Source organism: Lepisma saccharinum, chromosome 27 (genome assembly GCF_977018435.1).
Source record: "Lepisma saccharinum chromosome 27, izLepSacc3.1, whole genome shotgun sequence".
NCBI classification, from domain to species: Eukaryota; Metazoa; Arthropoda; class Insecta; order Zygentoma; family Lepismatidae; genus Lepisma; species Lepisma saccharinum.
Window position 1 is genome coordinate 3195434 of NC_139255.1, and position 27151 is coordinate 3222584.

Consider the following 27151-nt stretch of genomic DNA (forward strand, 5'->3'; position numbering starts at 1 on the left):
AGGTGGGCAAAAATACAAAAATGGCAGCAGTTATATGTGTGGTAAGAGCCCAGTCAACGTCAGTCTCGAATAAGTTGGACGAAATAGATGATCTGTCCAGGCTTCTGGAAGAACAGGAATATGAAAGTGAAGAAGATGCAATTCGTCTCAAAGAACAAAGTATCTTGAAACTAGGAGAGACTTACAAGAGAGATGGCAAAGCAAAAGAACTGGCTGAACTTATTAAGCAGACGAGACTCTTCCTCTGCACCATTAGTAAGGCGAAGGCAGCAAAATTGGTTCGTGCTCTGGTTGACATGTTCTTGGATCTGGAAGCCAGCATGGGCAGTAAAGTTCCTTCGTGCAAGGAGTGCATCGAGTGTGCAAAACAAGATAAAAAGACTATCCTCCGGCAGTATTTGGAAGCCTGCCTAATAGCTTTGTATTTTGACACTGGAATGTTTACTGAAGCTCTTCACTTTGATCGACATTATTAAGGGATAGAGGTTCAACTTCTAGAAAGTAAAACTTACCATGCCTTGAGTAATCTTCCAAAAGCATGTGTAGCACTTACCTCAGCTCGGACTACAGCTAATTCAATATATTGCCCTCCAACACTACAAGCATCGCTTGATATGCAGTCAGGCATTCTTCATGCTGCTGATGAGATAAGACAGCATACTCTTACTTCTATGAAGCATTTGAAGGCTATGATAGTGTGGAAAGCTCAAAGGCTTTGACTGCATTGAAGTACATGCTGCTGTCTAAAATAATGTTGAACACACCAGAAGATGTGCAGCAGATCATAAGAGGGAAACTGGCTCTGAAGTATACCGGAAGTGCAATTGAAGCTATGAAGTTTGTTGCTCAAGCAAGTCTTAAGAGATCTCTGATATACTTTCAGGAGGCTGTGGATAAGTTTAAAGAAGAACTGGAAAATGATCCAATTGTTCGAGCACATTTAGACAGCCTTTATGAAACAGTGTTGGAACAAAACCTTTGTCAAATCATCGAACCTTATTCTCGTGTTCAGGTGGATTATGTTTCAAAATGCATTAACATACCTGTAAACCAAGTAGAGAAGAAACTTTCACAAATGATTTTGGACAAGAAGTTTCATGGTATTCTAGATCAAGGTGAAGGGGTGTTTCCCCAAAGTGTTTCAAATGTCCAGTTGAAGGATACAATTAGGAAAGGCACCAAACTTAAATTGAAACAAATTAATAAGACTGTTTTCACCAATTGCCCAGGTGCAAGGAGAAAAGTAACAACTCATCCTAAACATGTTCGTAAAAGAACATTCAGGCAGAGATGTTTGAAGTTATGGAGGAGAAAATTTCGTCATAAAGCATTCCATGCTTTCCCCTCTCATAATTGTATTCTGATTGTGATAGCATGCTTGATCATGCATCGTACACATGTACGCAGAAGATGTCACGATGATGTCATGAAGTTAAAGTTAACTTCAAAGTTGTAATGTCGGAGACTTACAGTTTAATCATTTGATTACTTACCTGTAACGTATCTTTTCAAAGGCATTGTTGCAGTGTGCAGACGTGTCTTACTATATTATATCAGATATGTGACTAAAAATTATTTGATCAGTAAAGATTGTTACATACTTATAAAGCTTATCATGTTACATACTTATAATGCTTATCATTTATGATTAAGTTTAGAATTACAGTAATATGAACTACAAGTGTTGTAACATTCTTATGTGGTTGCATATATTTGGAAAAAGTATGTTATGAAACATACATAGTTTTATTAGTAGGTGAATATGAAACATACAGTTTAGCAAAATAACTTTATTGTGTAAATGTAACATCTGATACGAAGAGTTATCTTGAATACTTTCACTATGACAGTATCAGTATATGTTTTAGTTTGGATATTGTCGATGGAGTTAGGTCAGTGGTTACATACATAGCTTGACATGTTGAGTCATGAATATAGTTCTGTTTCAATACTGAAATCAATCAATCACATATGCAAACCCTAAAATTGAAAAATATTATCAAAGATTCTTTGTTTAAAGAAAATAATTACACTTTACTTTGTTCTGTGTGAACATAAAGTATAACTTTGTGGCCTAAGGACAGGTTCACAAGCTTCCGATATCATGTGAAGTAAAGACATGTCGACTTCGAAGTGTTATAAGGGGATGTTGAAGAAACCGAAGACAGGTTTCATCCAAACACAGAAAAGTCTCGGAGCGTCAAGCCTTAAATGGTTCAATATAATAATTTGGAATTTAATATCCTTTATCTCAGATTGCACGGTGATGGTAGGGGGAGTAGTTAGAACACTCAAACCCGATGGTAACCTGTTGTCTAGGTAAAGTAGGGGAATATTAATATAGGGGTTCATGCATATTTATTCACTTCGTTCAGCAGCCTGATTCTTCTGTTGGAATACACTGTTAGCAATGAAGGTGCGGTAATTTGGGCACACGTGTTAACATTTGACCACATGTAAGCTGACAACTTATTATAGTTGTATACCCATCTGACTTTCAAAGCTTTTTAATTTTAACAAAGATTGATTTGCCATACAATTTAATCTATACTTACCATCCACAGAGTGAAATAACTCTAAGGGTTGGTTGGTTGGGAGTTTCTTATTGACTGAGTGTCAAGGGTGGTACATAAGACCTCAGTTCTTTACTTTTTTAATTATTCATATATTAATTTTGGCATGAAATTGATTATGCTTACACATTGTTTATTTTGTTGTTTTGAAGGACAAAATATACTGCTTCATATCACAACCATACCCATGAGAGTTGGTTGGTTGAGTTCTTCTCTTAGGCTGTTGGTTAAAGGTCTTACTGTGAGTCACAATACTTTATGCATAATTTTTCTATTGTCGGCTGTTAATGTCAAAATTTTCTCACTTTTCGTGCTTCTTTCCTTGAGTTTGAAACATTAGTTCAGGTGTGAAGTATTCCTCTGTAAAGTTTGCCTTAAGTTGATCTTCATGATCCGACATTGGTCCTCATTCATATTTCTTGATCCTTAGTTGTGTTGAACGGTGGAAAAATTTGATATAACAAATATTCTTTGTTATTTGTATTTTGTAGTGCAAAAAATGTATAATATAATGTGATGGCATGTGCATAATAATTTTGAATGCTAAGATTTAGCTTTGGCTTGAAAAATATTTACTACAGCACAAAGATTCCAAGAATTGAATCGTAGGCTCAAATAGAAATGAACTTGACAAAGAGCAAAGTGATTCACGTGTTGATCCAAGTTTCAGTCAAGTAGCTGTTTCCTTTAAAAATGCTAGAATGCATTATGGCTCCAAAATGTGTTCACAAAGGGCTGAATAGTAAGTTCGAGCCGTGACGCTGCGAGTACAGGAACAACAATTATTTATGATTTATAATTTTTGTGTGCACATCATAATTTATACATTTCTTGCATGAATTCATTTGTGATGTAAAAATATTATATTCAGCACTCCGTAAATCTGAGGATGTTTGCTTATTGATGCAGGGACTTAGATTTTTGTCTTGTTAGCTGATCTTACCAGATAAATGGATGAATTCCCAATGGGAAACTTAGTTGGATCAGATGTTACTTACTCTACATGTAGAAAATTATTATTAATATATTTTTTGGCTAAATAAAGATTAATATAGAAATTATGCTCTCAGGTTGAGAATGAAGTTCTGAATGGTGCTTCATGGGTTGACAATAAATAATAATGTTACGTAGGCACATTGTTTATGTAAAAATGATTCATGTGGTACTTCACTAGATAATAATTGTTGGTATGTCGAACTTGAATTTAATTTTTTCAATATTATTATGTACTAAAAATTCATTATGCATAGTTGCACTGTATTGGTTCATGATGAACAAGTTCTTGTTGTATTGTTGGAAAACAAATATTCAGTTATACTCAATTGATTATAATGCTAAACATGTAAACAGTTTGTAAATATAGAGGTATTATATTAATTATTATATGTTTAAAAGTCTCAGTAGTGCTCAATTCTGTTGTGGGTTCGTCCCTTGTTGAGCGCCAGTATGACAATAAAAATAATACATTGTCATAACAATATATGAAAATAGTTAGGCTAAGTCCAAAGTTCCACATTTGTGCAATATTTATAATAATTTAGTCATATGATTACTCAAAATTTATTCATATAATGCAATTAAATGTCTGAAATTATTATTTAAACTAATTTTATTAAATATGATGTTTAAAAAAGCCAATTTGTATATAATGACAAAATTATCAAATTGTGCAATATGTTGAATTCATATTCATAACAGTTATTTTTGACTGACAAAATGAAAAACAAATATTTTAAATCATATGTGTTCTTTCAGACAAGAAAGATATGATACATTCAAATTTATAATTAAATTTATTGAAATTATGTACATTTGCATTGGCATCAAGGTTTATATACAAAGGTCAACTCTTTAAAATTGTTCAATGTATAATATGATGTCATACTTGGTATTTTGTATCAATATTCAAAAAATGGTAATTGTAATCATTAGATAAGTATGTTGTGATATACATAGTAAAATAGCTGTAACAGAGCAAATATGTACATTTACTACACAAACATTCAAGCTGTTAAGCACTTATGGACAAAAATATAAAACAAAAACAATTGAAGATAACTCATACTAAAAAATCTGGCTTGAACTAGTTGCTCTAATACTAGTTGTCTGGGACTTTAAAAGGATCTCAGGATGGAAAAAAGATAAGTACAGATTTAACAATATGGAATGGTGATATATTTGTACAATAATTGTTGCTTTTAAAGCATTAAACTGGGCAATGTTATAATAACTTGGATGTTTAAGTTATATAGAAGCCTTTTATGACTCGAATGAACTTTGAATATGATATAATCTTATAAAGATTCGAAAGTTGTGGAATGACACTGATATGTATAATAGATGCCATGTTGAATTGGAAGCAGTGAATAGGTATCTGTTTTCATCTTCCTTAACGGGCAGGCTTGTAAATGTTACAGTTCCTCAAATGAGTGCTTTGAGGAAGGTCGCATAGAGTGACACTTATATGTTGTACGTTTGGAGGTGATTTGATCAGATGATGAATTTCGAAAACTGAAGCTCAGAATTGTAGATACAAAGAGTTGCTTTATCCTGGAAGGAGATAACAAAGATACATTTTTTTTATGTATGGCATTGATATCTTATAAATGTTCTTGTAAACATATGCATAATTTGATGCTATTGTAATTTTGTTGTTTCTAGTTTTTTTTTATTTTTATCAATATAATAATTATAAAGTTATCAGTATATGTAAATTTAAATTTCCTTTTCAATATAGCACCATAGCTACCTATTGTGCTGATACTGAGTTTGAATTATACTGACAAAGTCGTTATATTACGTTTCAAGCACAAATGTTGGAGTTAGAAATATAACTGTCTTATACGTGGGTCGTTCAATATATAAGTTTCCGTATGCTGTAAAAAAAAATATTTTTAAGATACATTAGAAAACTATACATACATGTGTAGGAGGATCCTTCCTCACTTCTCCACCTAATCCCCATAGAGATTCAGGCATTTGTCCCACCGTTGCACCAATTTGTCCACACCCTTTGCAAGAAAATCAGGGCTCTGGCTATTGAGCACTATTCTCACATTCCGCTTCAATTCTTCATCTGTTTCGAAACGGTAACCTTGCAATTCAGACTTTAAGACCGGAAAAATATGGAAATCATTCGGCGCTAAATCGGGGCTGTATGGAGGGTGGGGCAGCCGTTCCCACCCCAATTCTTCATTTTTTTGTTGTGTTTACACTGCCGAGTGGGGAGGCGAGCGTTATCGTCAAGAAGAATGACACCAGCTGACAGGAGACGTGGTCGCTTATGTCGAATTGCGTTTTTCAGTTTATCCAATGTTTGACAATAACGGTCAGCATTAATTGTTCTTCCTCGTTCCAAAACGTCCATAAGCTGAACATCCTTAGCATCCATGCTTCTGAACTCCTTATGACGCGAGCCCACATTTTCCGAACAAGATTTACTTTTCGCCCTTGAGCGCATGCGCCTTCATGTCTGATAATCTATCGATTGTTGTTTCTTGTAGACGAAGTATGGCGCTTGTCAACCATGTGCTTCTTTTTAATGGTATTGCTTTATACAATAGGGAAACTTATATATTGAACGTCCCTAATATTAGAAACGAAAGTTCAATAGATGGCACTGTGTTAGTAAAACAGCTCAATATGATTTTATTTTGCTCAAATCTATATAAACGGATTAATGAACATGTTTCTTATTATTATGAATATTAGCCTCTGATGTGAACTGATATTGTACTCGAATAATGCTTCACAATCATTGACATGATTACTACTTCCTCAACTTATTGATATTGTACTAACATAATGTTTCATAATTGTGTGCATGGGTTAATTAATTAATTAATTGTAAACTGTTTGTACAAGTTTGGCTATTTATGAAGTAGCATATAAATATAATATCAACACGGGCGAAACAAAAAGAAGGTAACTATTGTTTTACATTTGTCACATTTTTTAAAAAATATAAATAATCACTTCATAAGCATATTGTTGATATGGTTACGTACGCTTATAACATGATTGTATTTAACCTTAGCTTACCCGTACCATAGGAGAAACCTACTTATATACATGTGCAGTAATTTATTAATTATAATAATTACAAAAAAGTAACACCATTAATAAAAAATAATAAGCAATTAGTGTGGGAGTCTCTTACATTCATTTTATCATTCACTAAAACTCACAAAAAATACAATATCATTTTATTAATGCATTTTTTATAAAAATGCAATTGTTTATTAAAAATAATAATTGCAATAATTACCATTTTCCAAGTAGTTGTACACTGTCACTGCCGTGAGTGTCTCGAATAACACACAAAATAAACTAAGATGGCGCCTGATAGGCACTGTAGCGTATTTTGCCTCCTAATTAAATCATATTTATTTATTTGTGAACAAATGGAATACAGAAATATTGGGAACACCCTGAGGAACGATGTAATAAATTTTCATTTTTTATGAAAATTTACAGTTAAAAAATCGAAAATATAGAGTTGGTGGCCTGACAGCTTGAGTTAAAGTTTAAACCTGCTATATTGCATGGAAGGCTATTTAAATGCCTTTGTAAATGATTTAGCGTAAATTTTTTATCTCAAAAGTTTAAGTCGATTATTCCAGTGAGAGGAATAAAATTTCCTCAGTCATAAAAGTTAGAAAATAAATCGTTGAAACAGAAGGTGACGAACGAAATCTATTTTTCACCTCTTCATTTAAGCTAGGAGATTAAACAGCTTTCAAGGGTTCCTTCTCAAGTGCATTTTCCTCGCATGTAAGTGTGTTCTCTCACCCTCCCTCCCTCTGTCTCTCTCTCTCTCTCTCTTTCCCTCATTTTATGAACTCCTTATCACATTTTCGCGCTGCTCGTCTGCCGGTAGCTCGCTTTAATGTCCTGAACGTAATAATAAAATGCATGTGCTTTGTCACTATCGATTTAAACCAAAAGTAGGGGAGGAGGTGCGAGGGAAGGGGGCACAAGTAAGTGAAATATTCCAAAATCGAATTACTTGGTCCGAAAATAACAGGGTGCGGAAACTAAATGGGATTTAGCCCCGAGGTTCAGTCGACAGGCGTCCGTGGCTTCAGCAAATCTCATGTTGGAAATTTTCCTTCGAAAAAGAAGAGAGACGAAGGGGGCAAGGAAACAAGAAAAACCCGCTCACTTAATGAGAAACAACCATTTCGAATACGTATTAAGCAGAATAAAGAATTCGAAATTAGACAGTTTCGAATGTCTAATAAGTGCTCTTTCCTTTAAAGGCTTTTCACCGACTCCTGGACGAAGTAATATAATCTAGTTTAATCTTCAATAGGCTAACTGTGCGATTCTATATTCCGAATATGAGTATGCATTCGCGCTAATTCCAATCCGTGAAATATGAAGGAATTAACAAGAAAATTAACGCACAAAATTAGTAATGATTTTAAATGTACGGATGTATATAAATTGAGTAGACTGTTTCGAGGAAAATTTCAACGCTGCATAGCAATTACAAGGGTCTTTGCGTAAGCAATCAGTACGATAATTATGATTCGCGTAATGGTTAAAATACATTAGGACAAAAAGTGAATATAAGGAAAAGAGATACGAACGCAATGAAGAAGAGTAAAATAACGCACCATTTAGTTCAGTAAATTGCATATTAAAAAAAAATATTTCGTATTTTGCAGACTGATAATATTCTTATGCACTACTCGTGTAGTGGTAACATCGTAGCCCCGTAATCAAGGGATCCCCGGTTTGATACTTCGTGAACTCTCATAGTGGTTCTAATCCTACTTCGAACTGTAGGTCCAGTCCTGATTAACCCATCTCTTTATTAAATGGACTTAACAACAGCTCAGTGATACAAACATTTATCCATTTCCATTTTCGTGAATTTGCGCCACTTTTTATCAATTTCGTCAATCGCGACGATGAGGATAACTGGCCACCGGTTGAAGTCAGGACCGGACAATACAATGATGCTCAAATCGAGCCTAGGAACCTGGCTTCTTATTACGTTAAGCTGTCAACTGCGCAACAAAGACAAGAACAAAGAGTCAACTACCGCACCTTTACTTATTGTTTCTTCAAGTCCATTTTATGCACAGATAGGATAATCCGAACTGGACCCAGAGTTTAAAGAAATATCCGAACCACAATGTGCCTCCACCAAGTATAGAACCCGAAACTCCTTGATTACAAGGTGACGACGAAGGGGAGACTTGTAGTTTGAGAGACTTGATTTGAAAGCAATATGTTTGCACAACAAAAAGTTATATAAGGGTCATTCCACGTCAAATCATCCAGGCCACGTCACCCACCATCTCCGATTTTGATGAAATTCGGTATACTTATAGAACTTTTCATGCTAATTACAAAAATGACAACTTTTTTGAGATTGGTCGAGGGGTTCAGAAATTACGCGATTTTAAAAATCTCTGTGTACGCCACATGCGGCTCCACTTTGAATGACATGCATTAGGTTATAAATTCTAGTATCTTCTCTCAGGTTTGCCGTAGAAACTTCAAGTTTGATTTCTTTTGCTCAGGATACTGTACGCTTTCATTTAAATAAGTTTTCTGATCAGTGTATCAATAATCATGTATTTTATGTATAGTTTCATATATTTTTTTTAGAAAATAAATGACTAATTTCAAGAGCGAATTTCGTGCAATACCCCCCTTCAATTTCACCCAAATTTTATATACAGGTAGCTGAGAGTGGGTACTAATGCTTGATGGAAAAATTGGGATTCACAGACAGGGTGATAAAAAAATAATTTGCATTAAAAGTTAATCTTATTAAAAATACTTATGTATTTAGCACAAAGTCTGAAGTACAATATGTTTTGAGGTATAATATTCAAAATTTCTGTTCACTATGTGTGACGGTAAGCATAGGCGTAACCTGGTGGGGGCAAAGGGAATCATTTTCCCTATCCAAAATTTATACATTAATTTAAACCTACAAATAATAATTGCAGTGGAACCCTGATTTCAAGTTCCTCGATTTTACATTTCCCTGCATTTTATATTCAATATTGGTGGTCCCAACATAGCAAATTTTCCTCGGTTTTACATTTTATCGCATTCTAAGTTTTTTCACCTTGGTCCCCTGAACAACGTAAAATCGAAGTTCCACTTTATCTAAGTTAGTTGCAACTGTCTTCAATTTTTTTTTAAAAAATTATAATCATAGTCATTAGCATTCCCAAGCTTAGCAAATTTTCTTCGAGAACATTCTTCTTTTTGTGCATTTTATCTCAATATGGATCTTTTTTATACTGTAACGCCGTTCCTCGATGTCCCTAAAAATGGAAGCATGAAACAAAGTGGCCAATACGTGCAGAGGTATGTTTAGCGGTGAGAATATAAAATCGAGGAACCGCAATTACAATTTTTACTTGTTACGGGGTTTGCCGATATGTATACGGAATAATTCCCACAATAACAACAGTTTGAATAATACGTACGAATATCCTCACCCTTCTTTACCCTTCCAAAGTTTGGTAAGTTATACAACCAACCTTTACATCTGTTCCGTCGCCAATCATAACTCACACCAATGAAAAGGTATCACATTTAATTATACACGTTTATTTAACAATTTAGTTGTAGCAACATTCATTCACTATTTCATTCTAATTTTTAATACGCTTTCACAATAAAATTCAGTTTATGTACAACCGAAAATTCTCATTTTTTAGTATTTTTTTGGCCAGAATAAATTATAATAAAAAAAATAACAATCCAATTAAAAATACGCCTTTTTTGCCTTCGGCAATATTACAGGTAAAATTTTTACTTCATTTAAAATTTTTAGCACTTCAACATTCAACAGATGAATTTCACTAATTTGTAAATACATAAAACTGTAATTATTTAAAATTTAAATTTCTGCCTATTTATTAAGAAAATTAGATGCTCATGAAATTCTAGATACACTGTTGGTTATTATTCGTCTCGTTTTTGTTGTTGTTAGTAAAAGGACTTTCACTACGATGTCTTGAGGTAGAATGATTATTCATAGAATTGCAATGTTAGGTCAAACGTGTATCGGTTTCACCTTGGCTTACTGTTGCGACGCTGTTCATCACTATTACTTAGTACACGCACATGTACATATCTATTTCTCACTCATGATATTTATTTTATACACAGGATGCATTCAAAATCCCCATCTTTTATCACGTCTTTTTAGTAATGCAAAAATCACTTCCGCAATTCATCGATATATTGAAGTTCACAATTTTTTAACAACGATAAGTGGGCACGAAATCTCAAAGAATCCGCATTAATAGTAAAGTATGTGCCATTCAGAAAAAAAATCCACTGTTTGCAGTAAACAGGCAAGTATGAATTTGAGTTTTGTTACATAAGTTCAATTCACTATAACACACGTATTGTTACGTACCTTCGAAAGTTCTAGTTGCGAATTAGTCAGACTGTTCGTAATATCCAAGTCGTCAAATTGATGCGGTCAAATTCAAGCGTTATGGTTACGTAATAGATTTCGCCGTTACTTCCTGGTTGACACGTGCTCGTGCGGAAAACTGTAGCAAAGTGTATCGGATCTAGTTATTTCAAAGGTTCAATGCCAAGGTTCAATCTCCAGTTCATACTGACATCAAATACTTCTCACTTAATTATTTCGAAATAAATACCGGTCATGCAAATATATATATATATCTAAAAATGGTATCATGAAAATTAAAACAACTGGGCGTGACGATTACCACAAAAATGTCTATCGCAAGATTTTTTACATACAATGAAAGTTGGTTCTCGAAAAATAGATCCAATGCACAATTCCTTACTAATGTTTTCGTGACGTGACTCGTTGTTGCAAGAAACAATATAAGTTCAAAATCGCAACACGTAACGTTTAAAATGCATGCCGAAAAGTTCACAAAGTCTAAACTTACGATATAAGGTTGCACACGATACAATAAAGCTTGCCCCAATTGAGAATAAAATACAAATACGACGTTGAACCTTGAGTGGAATGTGACGAACTGTGATTTGCATACTTCCGTTGCTAGCGAAGAAAGAAAAAGGTGAAAAGTGACTGAGGAGACATCTATCGGTATAAATTGATAATGAGGAAAATAACCTCAAGGGGATTTTTGTGGATGCGAAATTTCCCGGGTGGGAAATTTTCACTTAATGTAATGGGATGACCTAAAGCGGGACTTACAAATGACAGATTCACGTCATCACCGTTACAATACTCTTCACGAAGATACGTAATATGAAGTAAGAATTAATAATACACATTTGTGCTGATTGAAGTTTTTCCAAATGGAGCTTTTCTTGCCACATACCAGAGAAAATCTCCTTGTGATTGGGTGGTTGGAACACTTAGAAGACTTGTATAGACATCAACAGTATCAAGTAACAAGTGCAGCAATGAAGTACCAATTCCATAGAAATAGCATTAGAGGCATAAATTTCTTATTGATCACGAAAGGTGAAATGATAACAACCCGCAGTACAATGTGTCAGCGATTGCAAAGTACTATACAACAGCACCAGGAAGATTAAGTATGCACTGTTTTGAACTTAGGCTACAGGTTATTTACAGTGTTCGGTAGGTTACTTTTTACAAGTAACCAAGTTTCAGTTACTCATTTAAAAAGTAACTCTGTTACAGTTACTGGTACTTTGAAAGTAACAGAGTTACTTTAGAGTTACTGTGAAAGAAACTTACAGTTAATGATCATTGATTTGTATAAAAATTACAAATTGTGTTTCTAGTACATAATCCGTATGTCAGCATAAACCTACATTACTACTGCAAATAAATGATGAAATACAGAATCAACTTTGCTTGAACGATTTTAATTAAAAAATCACTTGTATGCTGACCACGGTATTTTGAATATGGTGTCATTGATTCCACTTGCACCTATTTCTTTCTCCTCCATTACAAGTTCAACAAAATCCAAAGATCCACTCCTTCGACAATGACTTTTTCCTAGCTCGACAGTCCACCTAAAACACTGACATTTTCACCTACAAGTAGATATGAATTGAAGTAAATCGTGGATGAAGTTAGCATGCAACAAAGCATAGCTTCCTTGAAAGGCCGGCAATTCCAAGAAAATCCTTTTACGTAGCATCCAGAGAAGGTATAGATATATTATTTTTACAGTTGGGAACAGAAAATGTGAACGGCACAATTTATAGTGCATGAAATTTTGGCAATGCATAGAATACAATCGAGTAAGTATTTTTCGGTACTATCTTCATGGGCGTAACTTGGAACTTGGGAACTAACTTTGGTTGAGAGAATCAAAGTTTTCAGTCCCATAAAAATAGTGTCAAAGACTATTTGCTAAATACATTTAAAAAATCACAATAATTACTCTTTTTTCGTTTGTTCCTCAAGTGCCAGGAGGTTCACAAAATATATTTAACTTGTAGGTTTATACGCTAGCTAATAAAGTCAGCTCAAGGACTTATTTGGAATAAGGGCTAAGAGCAGATATTGGCTCAGTTATTATTACATACCTTTTGGTGTGGTACTTCGAGGCGCAAGCCGACAGACAAGCATTGAGGTTATGTGATAGAGTTGAGTCACGACACAGTTAAAGCGAAATCCTCACATTCATAAGAAGCATATTTGCATTATCGTAATTGTAATAAATAGATAATAAATCCTTTCATTTTACCTACGGCAGTAATGTGGTTTTATTCCTCTGTTCTGTGATTCATTGTCGTTACCTAACACTACCCCCTTAACCTGAGAGGAGTCTGTGTACTTCAGCGAGTCTTATCGTTCACCACTGAGCATTATTCAGTTGCATTATTAAATAAAATACAACCACTGAATACCAAATATAATGCAAATATAATGCACTTAAACTTAAAAGTTTTTATACACAGCAGGTCCGATTAGTCTGTCGTGAATATGAAGTGGACTTAAATCAAATTTTTTTAAAATTATTTTTCAAGCATTTCAAGCTTGTTAAATGACAAAACATTTAAGTTTAAAAATATAAAATAATTATAATATATATTAAAGTCTGGCAGTCAGGAAGGGCGATCGCCCTATCGCCCTCCCCGTGGATCCACTTCTGGAAACGCCACTGTTCACACAAACACACGTGTGGAATGCATAGAAAATCTTGCTTTAAAAATTCCTTCATTATTATATTTGAGACGGTAGTTCCCCCACTCTCTCCCCATCCTCCCCTCTCGCTTTCTCTCTATCCCTGTGTGTGTGTGTGTGTATTGTAATATTATGTAGACATCTGACTGCTAGCCAGGTTTCGATTCCCGGAGTGAGTGATTTAAGGTGGATTTTCTTCGAGCAATGTTCCTGTTTGGATCTGCTCGAGTTGCATCCAGCTTATAATAAATCGGTATGTGGAGGTAACCGTGCAGGATAAGGGGGGAGCGGAGCAAAGTTTCTGATCACATCACCTTCCCAAATGGCCGTGATTGTGAATGTGTGGTGCCCTACCATACACTACATCACACATGTTGCAATGTGGAGTGGTATCTTTGCAAGTTCTTCGATCTAATGAACCTTATCTCTAGCTAAAGATTGAGAAGTTAAATGTTGATAGCGTCTTTAGTGTAGATATGGTAATATATGCACTCCATTCTTGTTTAAATAAATACTCAAACTGGTACTATTTCTTTTCTTTGCAATTGAATCGTTCACAGGAACAATATTTTATCCAATAAAAAACAAATTCCACAAAACATAAAAACGATGGTAACGCATTTAACACTTGCGTCCATGACAGATAGACACTAAATATGCTGACCATGAAGTTTATATTTCAGAAAAATAACACTTGAAATGAGATATTCAATGACACAATAGAAACGGTACATGACAGAGTGGGATGATATTAGGCTGATTGGGAGGTAGAATAGAGAACTAGTAAGAAAATGGAAGGAGGGCAAGGAAATAGAGAAGAAAGGAGAAGACATAATGAACTGCAATGGAGGAATCAAGATCAACAAACAATCAAAGATTGTTTTAGAAAGAGTGGAAAGGATAAGAAACACGAAGGTGAAAAGATGAAGGAAGAAAAGCGAAGAAAGAAAAGAAGGGGGAAGAATGCCACGAGACGTGCAGACGTGAGAGGGAAATGGTGAGAGAATGTACAAGGCAATCAGAAGGTACCTGTCAATCACCTGTCAGGTGAGATGTCAGTTATCTGTCAGGATTCTCCACATGCAGAAATGCCTGGAAAGGAATATCCAAAATGAGGACTGGAACTTTGAGACTTTTTTATGTCTAAACTCTGTACTATGTGTATATGTAATTATATCCTCCTGTTTTAACTTTGAATATGCTTACAGGCCGAAACCAAGTGTTAGGTAAAAATCAAAATCTAATTATTGATAACAACTCGTTTGAACCAGTTTCCAAATTCAAGTACTTAGGAGTAATATGAACAAATGAAAATGATATTAAGTAGGAAATACAAAGTACGCTTAATTCAGGAAATGCATGTTACTTTTCTCTTTATAAACTTTTGTCTTCTCGTTTAATATATAAGAAACTAAAAGTTAAAATATACAAAATAGTAATTTTGCCTGTAGTAATATACGGATGTGAAACTTGGTCCCTTACATTGAAAGAGGAACATAAAATGAGAGTATTTGAAAATAAGATCCTTAGGAAAATATTTGGACCTAAAAGGGATGAGGAGACAGGTGAGTGGAGAAGGTTAAATTTAGAACTGCATAATTTGTATTCATGTCCAGATATTATTAGAATAATTAAATCAAAAGACTTAGGTGGGCAGGCCATGTGGCACGAATGCGAGAGGAAAGAGGATTCTTGTTGGGAAACCTGATGGTAAGAGACCTGTAGGAAGGCTAAGACGAAGATGGAGGGACAACGTTGAGATGGACCTAAGGGAAATCGGTAGGGATGGAAAAGAGTATATAGAACTTTCTCAAGATAGGGAAAGATGGAAGGCCTGTGTTTTGTTGCTGCAGCCATGAATATTCGGTTTTAAGAATGCTAGAGAGTTGTGTTAGTTAGTTAGTTGTTTGAACTTTAGCCGTATCCGAAAGGAGCAATATCGTACAATAATGATCTCGCAGTTCAGTTAAGACTTGGAATGGAGTGAGAAATCTTTGGGATTGGACTGCGACTGCAGCACCAAATAAGATCCGTAGATACAACTAAGGACACATTGTTTTCCCTGCGTTTTAAACACTTGTTTTTCACTACAGAAGTCACTTAACATTTTAAAAAGTAATTATACTTACATTTCCACACATCAACAAGAACTACAAGTAACAACATCTGCTGACTTTAACCTTCCACGATTTTAAACAAGTGAATAACAAGTTCAGAAGTCTAGTAAAGAAGACTGTAATCACGAGTGCTGCGCCCTGTACTTGGTGCTTTCGAACTTCACTAGGCGACGTCACTTCCGACAAGACCATTCTTCTGTTTGGACCTTTCGGACAGAGACCTTGTTTCATTTTAGTTTTATTTCAAGTTTGAGGAAGACCCTAATAGTGGGTTGACGTGACACGTGGTAAGTGTTTTCTTTTCATTGAAATATAGACTGTCTTGTTCAACATATTGAGTGTTTTCTTTCCAAGAGTAAATTATGTTGCTTTTTTCTATACGCCTTGACTCAAATATTAAGTTCCAGGCTGCAGAAAAGTATCCCATCTGTTCATTGTGTCACAATTATATTCTAGAAGTAAGATACTATTATTCCTCCAGTTTAATGTCTTTGCCGGCAACACTGTATGTTCCGCAACGGGGAAAATGCGTCATTCTTTGGGCGGCTCCGGCTACGGAACGCGCGCAGGTTCGAGTCTCCTAGGAGAAGCGTAACGAATTTTCTCCCAATATTTCTACCTGTGTATGGGAACCGTCGTCAGCCACCATCGTGAGGAATATAGAGAGCTACGAATGAGTAGCGTTACCTGATTATAAAAAACCTTCAGCAACGACTGGGGGTTCGTCGTGCTGACCACACGTCAGCCAGTAACTGGTTGGATGATCTACAGTCGGAAGGTATATCCTGGCCCTCACGGGTTGTTGCGCCACGGGTTAAGTGGGCGACAATACTGTAACAGGGTATAACTTCCTCCTCCCCCTGTTCAAAGCTGTGCTGTAAACAACTTGGCAACATTCACATCACATTCACGGGTTTGAACAAGAAAATCCGAATGACCTCTTGGCCTCGGTAGCGACGCAACATACACCTAGGGAGACGTCCATAGGAGTTAAGTATAAAAACTAGACTATATAATAATGAAAGCCATTAGCCTATATGATCCTCGTTACTGAGCTTATCGGTGTTCTAGGTTTAATAACAACTAATTATAATGGAGGGCTTATTTTCTGTATCAATTTTTATAGCTTACACTTGCTATGGTTCATGGTGTTACTTACGATTACAGTAAGGAATTATCTCCCTGCTATAACCACTTAATATATACACGAGTGGAATACGGAAGCTGCAGGCAAGTCCAGGTTATTATTTAAGGGTTATTAATTTTAATGTTGGTGTGATATTTGTTAGAATTCTAGTAAATTTAATGTTTATGAAATGTATGAATATGGATTGTGCAGAGTGACGCACGAAATGCTCCCCATTTGTTTATTTATTTTTCTCGTATCTGAAATAAGGAATCATCTCGTATGTGTCAACAGCAGTAGCAGTTGTCATTGTAAAAGTTGTGGATGAAATGTGAAGCGTAATTCATGATGCTGCCGCTAGGGGGCTAGGGACGACAACATGGCGGACAATGGAAGACTTACGACACAACAGCGATCAGCAACTTAGAACCCTGGCGTCGTAGCGCTATGTGCTAACCACTCCGCCATAATCTTAGAAAGTGGCACTACTGTATTCTTGAAGAAAAACCATTTTTTCCTACAGTTTAGTGTTTCTGTCGTCTCTGCTGGCAACACTGTTTAAGAGAACATCGTGTGACACATTCAATTGTTATTGTTTTCTGTGTGTCTAATTGCGTCTATACCATAAATGTTTTCCCATGTAGGAAAAAGGCCGTATCTAAATAATCAACTCAAACACCTACTATCTTAGTTACGTCACCCTAGCGGTATACTTGGAGGCTGAAACCCAGAACCGTTACCAATATCAGTGCCCTTCATTGTCTGTCTTTCCTTGCAACGTTTTCCACTTCCTTGTCTATCATGCACTGACGTTTTCGCTTGGTTTTGGATGTCTTACAAATAATCTCCCAAACCTCAGCGTTTATCTACTCTACCTATTACACTTTCAATATTCTCCTACAACCCAATAGAACAGACGTAATTCACCTAGTAGCTTCAGCGCCATTCAATCTCATGCGGCAGAAAGACTTGCTTAAAGTTTGTAAATATCAGCATTACGGACGGAGACACAAAACCTACCATTTCGCCTTAAAACTTGCTCTCATAGTATATGTTCTTTATTCATGCAAGCTCATTAATTATTAATGTTAGATGAATGAATTCTTCATCCTACTTTGTTTCGTTTCGTGTGAACCAATGGAAGAAGTCCCAGGCACACATCCAACAAAGTTCCTCGAGCGAAGGAGATGGGGGAGGGGGTTGTTGCTCCAAAAAGGGGATATTGCGTGAACATGAAAACAGTTCCATTTTCATCTAATTATGTACTCCTCACTCCACGCTCGTATCTCCCAGCGTCAAGTTTCTGAGGGATCTGCCAAGAGATTCTGTCTTCATGCGCGCCAGCCATGCTTGCACTGGCTGGTTAAGAAGCGTGGACGAACCTCCGTGTACAAGGTAGAGAAACTTGACCATAAAAATGACTATTAAATAAAGACGACGGATTGTGGCATCCTTGACACCGCTTCCTGGTGGACAAAGCAGTCAGTTGAAAACCTTCTCGAAACTGAGAACGAGGATTGTGTCGCACGAACAACAGATACTGCCACTACATAACACGTAAAATTTTAACTGAGATTTTCAGGTCAAGAACTTATTCTCTTCTTGGCATAAATTTATCCGTTATCCAGACAGTCTCTACTAGCTCATCCAGAATAACAGTAACATAAAATAATTTGTTGTTGTCTTACGGGTACAATTCCAGGTCTGGCATATATAGAAGAAGTCCAGAAGCCAAGCAGGTACCTTAAGTTTTGAAATGGCTCTACAAGGGCAAACCAATGAAATAAATTATAATAGTTTTCAAGTTGTTTCGAACACATTACTTTCACTTTAAGAACGAAGGTTGCAGTTTCCTTTAGGATGCGTGAGGAGGCGAGCAAGGGAAATAGATAGGAAGCTAGGAAATTATTTTCCGCTTATGATAGAATTACTTTTTTTTTAGAGTGCTCTAATTAACATGTTCAGTAATATACAGTGTGTTTAATAATTTCTTCCTGAGTTTTGAGCGCTTATAGTACAATCATTTTAACACATACAGTAAAGCATATCAGTACATAATGAATCTCTAAAAGTAGCACTCGTAATAGCCCCGTCACAGAATTATAGATTGAGTCGCAAGGTGGTTAGAGTGTAACGCTGTTAATACAAGCATGTCTGTAATGGTGGCAACAAATTGGCCTGTTAAGACAGGTATCGTAAAAGTGAAGGTCTTTATCCGATCACTTTCCATTCATCGGAACGCAACAATGAGAAGCATCAGCATCCGTTTAAGCACACGTCTATGGACTCTATTGTTTGCCCAGCTCTGTAATGTCTCGCAATGCTTTATACTTGGAAATCCCCATTAGGCCATCGTCGGTGCACCCTGCACTGCCAATATTCCTGTCATGAGCTCAAACAGATTTACTAACTGGCATTTGTATATACGTTACGAGACACCCTGTATGAGTAGAAAACCAAGGGATGGCAATGTATCTTGCGGGCCGACATCTTCCCACCGACAAATCCACAAATATTTCCCATTACACTACGCATAGCCCCCGCCCCCAGCAACTATGATCAATACGTAAATACAAATCAAAAAACGAAAGTATGAATGAGTAGATCGTACTTACAAAAGAATTGATGAGCTACACAGCCAAACTTACCCGAAATATTCCCGCCAGTTGCTGCTTCATTAATGTTAGGAACCTTAGGGTGTGAGGATTTATCACACTTCAAAAACTAGAATGAAGCTGTGACATTCAGACGTAGCCGAGGTTTTTTCAGCTAGCTGGTTTTTATCCTCGGAGCATTTCTTTCCTTTCGTTTCTAGTTTCTTTATCATATTTACCAGGCTTGGAGTCCCAGAAGATATCAAACGATGAGAAGGGGTAGTTTCCTTTTGACGAAGATCGGGCGAGTACTTTTGGGGCAGGATTTTGCTTTCTTCCTTGTTTTTCTTGCTTATAGAAATTAAAACATCACCGAAGAATCGATTGAAATGTAGGTTATAATAACATGTAAAATTGAAAACCAATGAAATCCATCGGCAATTTGAAATGTTTGCGACCAAATATGAACATTTATCATTGCTTGGTATTCCACGCTCAAATTTTGTCTTATCAGGTGGATTGCAATTTTATGTTGATACTCTTCAAAGGAACTACGTATGCTGCAATATATTGAAAGTAAAGCAAATAACTTAGTTAATTGATTCATTTAGTATTGTTCTTTTGCACGTCAATCGTGAGAAAGAGGTGACAGAATGTAGGATGGAATCAATCAAAGGATCAATAGCGTTGTGTGTTTGGAGGCAGAGGAAAGTTTAGGAAACTATTATCTAGTAAAGGTGGTCAACTACGAAGGTTTTAACTATCAGATAGCAAGTCCATCAACTTAAACACTCATCAAAACTCTTGTTATACTTCAATATAAACTCACGTTTAAATGTTAATTACGGATGTGAAGTCATCCGCATATGGTGCAACTAAGGGACCATGAAAGTTTAAATTACACTAGTAAAGTCAAGAGATGACTTGTCGCAAAATGGGCCTCTCTCTCTCTCTAATCTAAGTGCCCTGGGTTCAAATTGCTTGTGGAGGAATCATCCCACAGGAATTCACTTATATATTTTTTTCATATTTTTTTCGAAAATCATCAATGTATACTAAATTTGGAAAATCGTTTCTGTTTTAGTAACTTTGCTTTCTTTATATCATACTACGGCACGGAAACATGATTTACGAATTCGAACTCTGATTACAACGTCCACAAGAAATAGTGTAAAAATTGATGGTTTCCAAAGGCTCTTGAGACGAATGAAATTCTAGCTGGTAGTGCAATCAGTCCCGATATTACTTCCTACAAAACGGTAATGTAGGCTTGATTGATTAATGATATTCTCTTTAAATTTGTGAAGGCTTTTAATTTTTTATACGCACTCAAGTTTGTAACGAAAATATCAAACTTACTTGTATAACACAAATGCAGAGTTTTATGTCCCGAGTTAATTACATAAGGGTTACAAAAATATTCATTATGTTCTTGTTGTACGTAGAACCATAGCCTGCTACAATTCTTCCAGTCCACTCTCGGCGCTTCGCCGTCGCAAATACAATTTTCTGGCCTGGCTGAAACTCCACATTTCTCCGCTAAAGGCGCTCGACCCCGACTGATGCTGAGCGGACTATTCTGTGCATTTGTGTGCATTTACGCTGTAGATGTTTAATTATTATGTTGTGTATTTTCGAAGTTATGCTTACTTTTGTTTCAAAGTGAGAAGACGAATTTCTATTAATAAAAGTTAAAACAAGAATTGCCGTAAATATAGCCTAAGCTTTTTAGAAACACTAGTTTAACTTCCAAAGTATCGGCGAAACGCTACAAGAATGAATGAGTCAATCAATAGTCATGTTAATCTTGGATTTGTTCGAAAGGAAACTTAGAATATTTATATCCAAAGTTGTCGCTGGAAGTTGGCTAAGCAACAATTATCCGTGCTTTCATAGCTTGCAGAAGTAACCTTGGAAAGTTTTTGCTGCTCATATTCTTCTATTATTGTGTATTATTTTAAAAGTAAGAGAATTCTTTAGCCTTGTTGTTAATTTCTGAAACGTTAATTTTGGAAAAAGAACCGTGGTGGTACAGTCGTTACAGCTTCAAACTACAATGTGTGGCCCTAGTTCGATTCCCTGTTTGTACGATTGATTGATTTAGTGTTCTAAGTCCACTTCATGTACAGTAACGGTAATTGGAACCGGACCTACTGTGTTAAAAGTTGGATCCAAACCACTATGTGCCTCCACCGGGTATCAAAACCGGGATTCCCTTCATTAAAAGCCAATTCGATGGTACAGTGGGATCCATAAGTATTCCTGAGCAAATCTTGTATGACTATTCTCATTGGTTTTTATCCTCATCTTACGTATTTTTATGGACTGTACTGGTTCATAGGTATTAGCATATTGTTTGGTGTTTTGTGTCCATTCTTGAAGCTTACAACAAAAGGAGTAAACGTAGTGATAGGCAATTTGCTTGGAAATACCTATAGATCCCACTGTACGAGTTGAGGATTTAAATCCTTTGCAAGGAATGGGCGTGTCTCTGTCCTGTCAGCGATGTAATCAGTTCACCTTTTGTTCATAACGTTAACGCTAAAAAACTATAAACAATATGATATCTACACTAAAACAAGCAAGTAAAGTCGTTGGTTTATTTTGTGTTCAGATTTTTATCATTAAATCCGTCAATAGAAGAACAGAATTCTTTCACAGAGCAATTCTTTTCTGTGAGTTTGGTATAATTAACAAGAACTGAAAATATTTTTTTAAGAAATTTTATAATCTTTTGAACAAATATTACATGAGTTAGCTAACACGTTGGGAAATCCACAATGTCTATTGCTCGTGTTGATTTCGTCTATAGAAATCCCCAAGTCTATAGAATTTCCCTTCTTAGTTAGTGAAGTACTTACATGACGGTCGTTAAATATTTCCTAGGAATTTTACAGTTTCCAGAAGTTACTCTCACCCATTCTCTTCCAGTGTCCTCACAAAAGAGACTACGTCACCTTTCAAGCAAAAAGAAGCATAGGAAATTAAGATTACCTGTTACCTTAACTTTCAGCATCTACATATTTATTCTGAATATACTCAGATCTCGAGTGTGCACAAGAAACACGCGAGAAAGGTTTTAAGAGGGTCGTTCTGCAATATACAGTTGGATTCAAAACTCCCTTACAACCTCTATAAAATGTAAATGAGTTAGGCTGGGTACAACTGGTCATAATTGAAACAGGTTAAGCCTAGGGGAACCATACTGGTGTGTTCCAAGCGGACTTCCGCCATATTGGTGGCCGCCATGTTGAATTCACTCAAAGAAATGAATTGAGAAGGGCGTGATGTGGTATATCAAATCAGGCTACAATTTCACGAGAGATGCAATGGTGAAGGTTTCCTTAACCTGTCGTTAATAAAGGAAAACATTATGACTGCATGATTGTAACAAATGTCTCATTTTCCAGATGTGAGGAAACAGTGCCAGAATGCTCCTAACGCGAGATCGTACTGCTGTCTGGGGAGAGTAGTTCCCGTGCCAAGTGATTTTAATCAACTACACCCCCGACGAGATCCACTATCGCAACTGACAGTTGCACAATTACTCCTAAAGTTCAGGGAGACAGGAGCAGTTAAGGACAGGCGACGATATACAAATAAGGTAAAGCTGTGCGTGTGCACACCTGCCATGCCGGCACCCATGAGGTGATGCGGAGGTATAGATCTCAACATGTTCTTGATCTCGGCGTAAGTTGGAATGATGTGATCAGCACCACAGCCGCCTTTATCCACAAAGGTTGCCCCCAGGTACATATTATACGAAGCTGGGTGGGCCTCAGATCCCAGCAGAAACAAGGAAATTACTGGAAAAATTCCTGGTCTAGATCACCTTGACGGTGATTCGAACCCGTGTCTTCCGCGTGTTAGTCAGAATCTATACCAACTGAGCTGCCGTGGCTTTTGTATACACACACACGCGCGCGCGCATAAGAAGAGTACGACAGCAAAATTTCCATGCTCTGGTCTCTTCTACGCAGCACTCCAACTCTCCCTCTCCTTTCGCGGTACTCTCTCTCTCTCTCTCTCTCTTTCTGAGTTTTTTCTCTCTTTCTTTTACACTCAGAGAGGAGCGCGGTGTGACTCAGGTGCTAAATATTTTAGTGGTTCAAAACTAAGTTTTCCTTATTTTGTAATGGTTCATTTTTCTTATTTACGCAGGAAAGTGCGTACATTTCTTCAATCTTTTACTATAATTTCAACAGAAAGTTTTCAGTATATTTTTGATGAAAATTAGTGGATTTCTTAGCTAGAACCCAAGTAAGATATTAATGATCATTACTTTACAACATGTAAATAAATTTCAGCAAAATATGCATAGGGAAATTAAGACATCCAATATACTTTGCATATGTGCCACCGAATACCTTCTACTACAATTCTATGTCGGATAGCTGTCATAGATTGTAAGGTGAAACGAGTGATCCTTTGCGAATACATGCAAAAGTCAACTCACATCTACGTAATACACCTTGGCTTTTGCACACTAGCGAGGATCTGGGAGTCTGGATTCACGGCCAGTATAATTTTCGGTAAAGATCCTGTTGTGTGCTGTCCTTTTGTGTTTGTTCTTGTTGATTTGCTTTAATTTACTTCGCTTTTCCGCCAGTGTTGGCTAATTTGCGAAGATGGGAATGAGTGATGATATGACGAAATTGATGAATGGACACTCACAAACATCCACGCCCAGGCCGGGATTCGTACCCGGGACCCTTGTCGTCGTAGCGTGATGTACTAACCACTCCGCCACTGAGGCGTGTGTTGTGTGTTTGTGATTGACGCTTCATCCATTTAATCTTATCACAATTCGTACTCATCTTCCCAATTAGTCAAAACTGGCGAAGAAGCGAAGTAAAGTAAATAAAATCAACAAATCAATCGCTATGGATTGTTACATAACTTTCAAAGAACACTGATAATCGGATTCCACAAAAGAGCATGAAAGAGTAATTATATCTGCCAACCTCCGTCGTGGAGTGGTTAGCATAGCGCGATATGATGTCTGAGGTCCCGGGTTCCAATCTCCGCCTGGGCATATGTGTGGTTTGTGAGTGTTCCTTCATCAATTTCATCACATCATTCCACATCTTCATCTTCTCGATTGGCCAAAAGTGGCAGAAAAGCGAAGTAAAAAATAAAAATGAAAAACTGAAATATTTAATTATTTTAATAACGTAACTTATTACTTTCTAACAAAACTTTTGGGAAAATATGTTAATCCGTGTGGGGGTAATTTAAAACACGAAATTGACCACTAACTAACGCCCAACTTGCAACAAATTATAGTATCTTACAGTCAGAGGGTTTGTACTAACCATTGTTAAATTCTCTCTTTTTCTCTCTGTATCCCAAAGTCAAAATGAAGTTATAAGTGTTTCCAATCAACTGCCGGATTTAATACAACGAAACTGAAAATTAAACAAAACATTCAACTTAAAGTTGAATTGTTTATGGCTTGATAATGTTTAAAATATTTGAGAAGATAAAGTTACCATATAACCGTTATGATCCATGTGATCAAATCAGAATCGATGCAGCTATATTCTGAAGATAAAAGCTATTGTAGTTTCAATTAAATCACTATCTCAAATATGTGTAAAAGTACATCGAATTTTCTTGTAATGCCTTCATTAAAAAGCGAATCTACATGAGCTATACGAAAATAGCAGATTCTTCCCCAAAATTGTACCTACGAGTTCTAGCTGCCAATTAGACATCAAATTCAAGTTAAATTATATCAACCCCTCCTATTAATTTTATAATAGTAGTGTGTTTTATGCTATGGAGAGCGCAAGAAAGGAAGAGCTCCCCCCAAGCAGAATTGTCTACACTTAAAACTAGCTCAACATGCCCATATGAGCTTCTTGCTCTAGTGTGGAACCCCCTCTAATCCAAGAATTTTGTAAAAAAGCCCTCATGGATTCCATGAGAAAGGAAGAGCCCCTCAGATTGATGTGCCTATACTTACAAAAAAGCACTTCTGTGAGATTGTTGTCCATAAACTTGTCAAAAATATGCCCCTCTTGATATTTTTTTGGCCACACTTAAAACTAGGCCAAGACACACACACATACACACACATACACACCCACACCTACACATATTTACTTCCAATTTAAGTTTAATTGGACCTCAGCCTCAATCCAATATTAAAACAATGCAATATGCAGAGAACCTCTAGAATTGCTCCGTGACTCTCTCATTTCTTACATCATAAACATATGATTTTTCTCCTATGAGAATAACACTACATATGGTGTCATCAGGTAAAGCCTCATGAAATTCACAGATAATTTTAATATTTGTTCTGTCATTCACCACAACCTGTTTCCTTTTTGAAGCATTGATTACAAACATAGGTCTCTGTGCTTTGAATTCATCTGGTGTGTAATACATGTCAGTATTGCCTGTAGTGACCCTCTTGAAAGCCGAAAATGCCTCATATAATTTCAGGAAATCATCCTTGGACATGTCTAAATTGTAATTCTCTCTAGGAAAGACCTCATTTCTGCCATTTTTAAGATATATGTTCTTGATGTTGCAGTTATCAAATTTACTTGAATTTTTTTCCTGATTGTTGTGTCTCCCAGTCTGAAACAATACCACTACAAAATCAGGCATGTCATATTGAATGCTGGAGAATGAATTTGTGGCATCAAACTCATAATATGTACCAGATGCGGGCTTCTGTACGCATTGATATGTATAAAATTGCAAAGGAATCTGTGGATATTTTATTATATCTGCTTTGTATTTAAGAGCATAACTGGCCTCGTATTCAACAACAGGGATTCTTAACTCCATAGTCTGAATAATGCATTTGCCTGCATCTGGTAGGGTATTAGGCAGAGCTTCTCCTGTAGAGTTTATTGTGCTGTACCTCATCAAAGCATTGTTATCATTTGCAGCTCTTCTAAATGTGATTCTTAAACCACCCTTCCACATAATTTCTTTGAAATCTGAGAAGAATCCTGGCAATAGGCGCATAGGGAACAGTACAGTGTGATTTTTAGATAATATCTTATCACCAGCCTCGAATCCTCCTATTTTGTAGTATGAAGCCTCGGTTTTGGATAATTTTAATGTAGCCAAAGCTGTGGAGGTAATGCCGGGATAATCCACTCTGTTTATAACAACGCCATGCTTTCTGATCTCAATTTCAGAGAATAGATGGGGCACAAAATTATCTACAAGTCTTATATTTGAATTTGCCGGATAATCTGTTCCATCGAGCTTTACAACATCAAATTTGATGTATAGATCTGCTCTGTGGGGGTGTATAAATCCATCCCCTACATCAAGATCAACCTCAATCTCTGTGTTGGGTTGATTTAAATTTGCAAATGTCCTCCTGTTTGGAGGGAATGATTGTAGCTCATAACTCTCAATATTTTCCATTGTATGTATTTTTATTTAAATATTAATCTCTATGATAGCAGTTGTTGTGGCTCCAGCAAAATCAACTAATTCTTCTTTTTCATTAGTGACCATCAATTCAATATAATCTATTCTGTTGTGGCACACAGGAAAATATAATGTTGGTGATGGATTATAGATGATGGGCTCCATGAATTCAGAATTAGGTTTGAATGTTGCAATGATGCCTGTTTGTTTGTGAGTGCCTATGCCATTTGATTTGG

The 27151-nt window shown here is 36.2% G+C and overlaps 1 pseudogene; it reads left to right on the forward strand.

The window, feature by feature from the left end:
- The first annotated feature begins 296 nt into the window (after positions 1-296).
- LOC145980460 (26S proteasome non-ATPase regulatory subunit 11 pseudogene) lies at positions 297-23163 on the forward strand (annotated as a pseudogene).
- Positions 23164-27151: the final 3988 nt, after the last annotated feature.